This window comes from Eurosta solidaginis, chromosome 1 (assembly GCF_040869045.1).
Source record: "Eurosta solidaginis isolate ZX-2024a chromosome 1, ASM4086904v1, whole genome shotgun sequence".
Lineage (NCBI taxonomy): Eukaryota > Metazoa > Arthropoda > Insecta > Diptera > Tephritidae > Eurosta > Eurosta solidaginis.
Genome location: NC_090319.1, coordinates 7,816,863 through 7,822,862, shown reverse-complemented (window position 1 = coordinate 7,822,862; position 6,000 = coordinate 7,816,863).

The following is a 6,000-nucleotide window of genomic DNA, read 5'->3' as shown; positions in this document are numbered from 1 at the left end:
AATCTTGCAATCGATATTTAACTAACTTCCTGGATATCTATAGACTTGAAGCCTGAAGTATAGTTTAAAACTCGGTGAGATTGCAATGTTTGATCAAAAAATTTGAGCTACGTAACTCACAAGTTGAACTATTTAGAAGATTAAGCCATACCTTCATGGCTAGCCTCCTGAGTGTTGCAGGCGTTGTAGAATTCCACCTCGCTGAAGGCCCAACTCAATGCACGTCCTTGCATACTTTTAGGCAGACGCGACTTTCACCACGATTCTTTTAGACTTTCAGGCGTATGCGAATTTCACCACGATTTTCAGCTGTGCAAATTAAGTAGCTGACAAACGAGGTGGAATTCTCTTGTTATGATGCGAGGTGGAATTTTGTTGTTTTCGCCAGTGTTGTCAGCGAAAATTCCACTAATTCTATTAGATCTTGCTATTTTGAACAAATAAATAAAGATAAGAATTTTCATTTAGGAATTAGTTAAATTACTAATCAAAGTTGCAATTACGTATTTGTAGGCAGTACTAAGAAATTGAAAATAAAAAGATGATAAAAAAAATTTTAAGGACTACCTTTATATAAATGGACCAAAAAATAGAGGGCAATTTTTCCTTTAATACAGACATAGTCTTCTTGAATTTTGACTAAAAACTTTAACAATAGCTCTTGTAAAAGAATTTTGGGATTTAAAACTATAAAGGTAGAGTGCGTGTTTAAATTTTAAATAATCAATTAGTTAATCCCAAGTACATGGTTTGCCTTAAATTGAAAGATTACACTCCGCCTTTATAGTTTTAAATCCAAAAATCCTTACAAGAGCTATTGTTATAGTTTTTTAGTCAAAATTCAACAAGTCTATGTCTGTATTAATGGAAAAATTGCCTTCTATTTTTGGTCCATTTATATAAAGGTAGTCCTTAAAATTTTTTTATCATCTCTTTTTTCCTTTTTAAATTTACATGCGAGGTAAAAATGGTTTCAAATGTGGGCTTTTGTTAGCTTTTTTGAAACGTCAAGCTTTTTGTCCTTAAGAAAATTTAAATGCCACGTAAAACTGCACCGTCTTACTGTTTTTGAAAATCCTTAAATAAAATTTGTTTTAATAGCTTTTATAGAAGTAAAATGTAACATTTTTGGAATGCCTCGATAATTTTAACTTAAAATCTGCTTCTTATTCGCAATGAAGGCAGGAACTTTGCAAAAAAAATCTACATTACACACAAATTTATCTAGAGACGTAATTTCTCAATTGTGTGGTTAGTGTAGAAAGGAGATAAACTGAATTAAGCAGGGAAACAAATACAAGCAGGATAGTCTAGTGGTTAAGGCAACTGCAGCTTCACCGTATGATTCGCGGTTCGAATCTCGGTGAAACCTTTGATAACATTACGAAATTACCTGATGATGATTACGTGGCTGTTTTCGTTAACATGGTAATATACCAGTAAATGCTTTTTTATTTTCAGTTTCTCTCAAACAAATATAATAATTGAATATTGAATTATTATAAGCCGGTGTTAAGCTCATGAATTCTTAAATATTAAGTATAAAATCTGCATGCGAAGTAAAAATAAGGGCGAACGTGGTGGCTTCGGTTCGGAACGTTTTGGAAACGTTTAACATACATTCCCTTGCGCAAGGTAAAATGGGTGCTCAGCAAGAGGATCACCTAACCATTGTTTTTTTTTACTTTCATCCATTTATTTACTAAGTAAAAATGGCGCCTAACGTAAGGAGTGCTGTTCTATACCAATAGTTTAGTAGATGAGAATAGCACGCCAGAAATATATAGTTCTTAACATGTTTTCGAATATTTGGGGCTTACACCCAGTTCAGGGGTGTTAGAGGTATCTCTCAGCGAATATGTTACACAAGTTTGATTGGCGACGGAAAATAGTGATGCATACAAAATGTATACTAGCAGCTTACAGGTAGTCTTCTTTTCTAAACACGTTTTCATTTTTGTTCAAATTATCGCAGGAGTTAGCTAACCGCGATATGGAGCTTGAAATTAAACGGACGGAATACAATTTCCGTCAATCCTATAAACATTTCCTGATTACTCATTTGCTGCGTCGTTTGCATAATATGTGTTCTTATACTAGCTCTTTATTACTCATTTCTTAAAATATTTCCTCATTTTAGCCATATTTTCTCCTTTTTCGATAATAAATTGCCTACATTCGAATTTTCTTGAAATTGTCATTTAGTTAAATATATTGCTTATATAATTTTCCATAACCAAGTTGATTAAGCATATGTTAGCAAAATCATTTATTTATTCTAGCTGTCGTTAAACATAAAAATAAATATATTTTTTATTTTCACAAACAATAGCCATTGTTCACAGCTGTAAATCATGCAAATAAGTCGAAAGATAACAATCACACATTATTAATTACTCGTTGAACAAATATAAATTTTTTATAGTAAAACTACTGAAATGTAGATGATAAATGCACAATAACATCGTATACACAATATTAATTAAAGCCATATAAACATTGTCACTTCTATTTACGTAAGCGCTATGATTAAAGCGATCGAGTTCGTTGCGTAAGTCTTTCGTTGAAATTCGTGAGTTTAACAGATGTCCAATTTATAGCTAAATTAGAAGCGAGTAATGGGAGAGGACGAAAGTAAAGAACATAAAGGAATTAAATGAAGCATATATTTATATACATGTATGTATGTAAATATGAATTTTACATATATTCAATCGTTTGTGCATGAGAAAATAGCAGTGTTGCATAAAAATTCGACAAAGAAATCCAAACATTTGCAATTGTTAATTTATTTCATTTGATTATCATGTATACATTTTTCTATGTTCATTGCATTTTACTAAACGAATTAATGCTAAGTTTGTTTTATATTTTTAATTATTATTGCATGGACCACCTGCTCCGCTATCACTGAAATCTCTAAACGATCAAGTTTGTACATTTATAAAATGGCAGACATTACAAAAATGGTTAAAATGGCTTGAATAAGCTATAAAACGAATTAATTAGTTCAGCTGACATAAATGGCTACATATGGTGGGCAGATACAAAGACATTGGCCGTTTAAGCTTTTTAATTACCACAATTGGTGCTACATAAATTAACTGGCAATCGCTTTTGTCAAAGTCGCTTATTTTTTGTTTGCTCTTTGATTGACAGCTACAAAGTGTTTGCACACAAAATGAATGTGAATTTTCCGAGAGATGAAAAAATTAAAATTTTGATATATTTGCGTATAAATTTATGAGGTTCTACATTTTTTGAAGGTCAAGCTTTTTTTGATTTATTTATGTGTATATATATATGGTTTACAAACAACAAAACAAAAATTAAAATTTTGGAAATAAGAATAAATATAAGGGGTTGCCAAAATATAGGAAATTTAATAATTATCTCATACGTAAATGTTGTTAGATTTTTTATTATATTAAATCGTATTTATACATATATATACTTACTAAGTGCTTTTTGTAGGACAACAGGTTTTTTGTCGAACATTTTTTTCTTGATGATGATCATTTCATTTTATTTCATTTATTTGGGAATTATTAGTACAATAAGACCATCTTCCGGTCTTTTATAGTACAAAACATTATTACATGAAAATTTTATAAACATTTAAGTAAACAGGAACAATAGAATATAAACTTTAATAGTAACAACCTTCAAAGAAGAAGAAGCACATAACATGATTATATCAGCAAATATAGGTAAATAAACCACATGATTAAAATAAAGAACAAGATATATAAATACTACAATATTACAATACTACAATATTACAATAGGTGGCCAATTCAGTTCGATTATGATGAAAAAAAATTAAAAATAATTTGTCTATAATTTCTTTCGTTTATACAGTTTCTTACAGTAGCTGGAATAGAGTTCCACGTGCGTATGGTATTAACAAAAACAGTCGAGTTGATGGAACAAAGTTGAAATTTGGAACAATAAGATTATTTGAAAGGTTAAATCTAGGAAACATAAGTTTTTCGTATAAGTAGGATGGTGTTTTTGTGGCAATTAGTTTTACAAGAAAAATACAACTCACCTTTCAAGTAATTATGGATATCACAGCCCAGAACCAATGACTTCCAAGCAGAGACATGGTCTAACTGACTTAGACCGTATATATAGCGTGTTATATGATTGAAGGCTATATCAATTTTATGGGCAGAACAAGAGTCTAGTTTGTTGTATATTAACTCTGAATAAGTAACTATCGGCAACAGTAGCTGAATGGCCAGTTTTTTTACGTATAACGGCTGGTGTAAACATTGACGACTGCCTTAAATTGCGTAGAGTATCGTATACCCTCCCTACCATAAAATTAATATGATCTATGCATGAAAGGCTAGAATTTACCGTAAAGCCAAGATTTTTTACTTTCTTAACTATTTTTATCAAATTCTTATCAATATATATGGCTGGGAGGTTACCAATTACGACCTTCTTTCTAGAGATTGGCAAAACATAAGATTTATTAGTGTTGAGGCAAAGACCATTTTTACTAGCCCAGCGAGAAATAGTCAGTAAGTCAGCATTTAATTTAGAGTATAAGTCATTGGTCCTGCTAAAATTATCAGCCAAGTACATTTGCACATCGTCAGCATAGGCATGCAAGCTAACGTGGTTGCACTGAAGAAAAATGTCGTTAATAAACAAGCTGAATAATAGTGGTCCAAGGATAGAGCCCTGTGGAATTCCTATGGTCAATGGTTTTGGCAGAGATAAATCGTAGCCCGTGACCACTCGCTGATATCTGCCGGTCAGATAGCTACTCATAACTTTTACTGCATTTTCACCAAATCCAAAATATTTTCTTAGTTTGCTGCATAGTAAAATGTGATTAACGGAATCAAAAGCTTTCGAGAAGTCTATGAGGCAAAGCAATGTTAGCTCATTTTTGTCAAAGGACAACCGTATATCATCTAAAATTTTTAACAAAGCAGTTGAGTAACTGTGGTGGGTTCTAAATCCCGATTGATAGGGGAAAGTAGTTTCTTGTTTTGGACATGCAGGGTAATTTGTTCCGAGAGTAGACTTTCAAAAATCTTTGACAACGTAGGTAAAATACTTATGGGACGAAAATCATTTGGTAAACTTGCATCTCTATTTTTAGGCACAGGCTTTACAATGGCGTTTTTACACAGGTCAGGGAAGCATGATGCTGTAATACAGTGGTTAATGATATGCGTAAGGCAGCTTAAAATATATGGCAATATAATTTTAACAAATTTCATTGAAATACCGTCTCTTCCCAATGCATTCGATCTTATTTTAAATATGCATCTAGCAACATCACTCTCAGATACAGTTGAAAACTCAAATGATGTGTCTGTGTAGCACATAGATATAGAGGCCGTGAAATTATCAGGCACATTAGTTCGTGGAGTCCTGACAAACTCGTCACTTAGCATATCAGCATTTAGTTTACAGTCGACATTTTTCTTGCCACATACACGTAGGTCTTTCAGATTGCGCCAAAAATTATTACACGGGAGTGATGGATCAAGTTTAAACATAAACTATTTACGCTTTTGAAGTCGAACAGTTCTGGTTGCAGTGTTGCAGGCAATTTTGAATAAATTCCAGTTATGCTCAGCCCTATTCCTTTTCCACTGTCGATATGCCTTGTTGCGTTTCATTACTGCCACAATTACTCCACTGTTATACCACGCACAAGAGATAGACTTAGATTTACTTCGACGTTCGGGAACATGGTTATTATACGCTTTTAGGATTTCTGGGTTCAAAAAACTCAGCTTATCATTAGCAGTAGCATAATACCGACATGGGCACCAGTCTACTCTTGATAGATCAGAAACAAATCATTATGATTAATGGAGCGAAAATCTCTATATGTATATGATATACTTGGACTACGGCAACCAAAAGGCAAGTCAAGGGTGCAAAACAACAAGTCATGGTCTGAAAGAAAAGGAATTTGGTCAAATCATCATACATTAAGAATATTTTTTTCATTTTTTATTTTTCTTG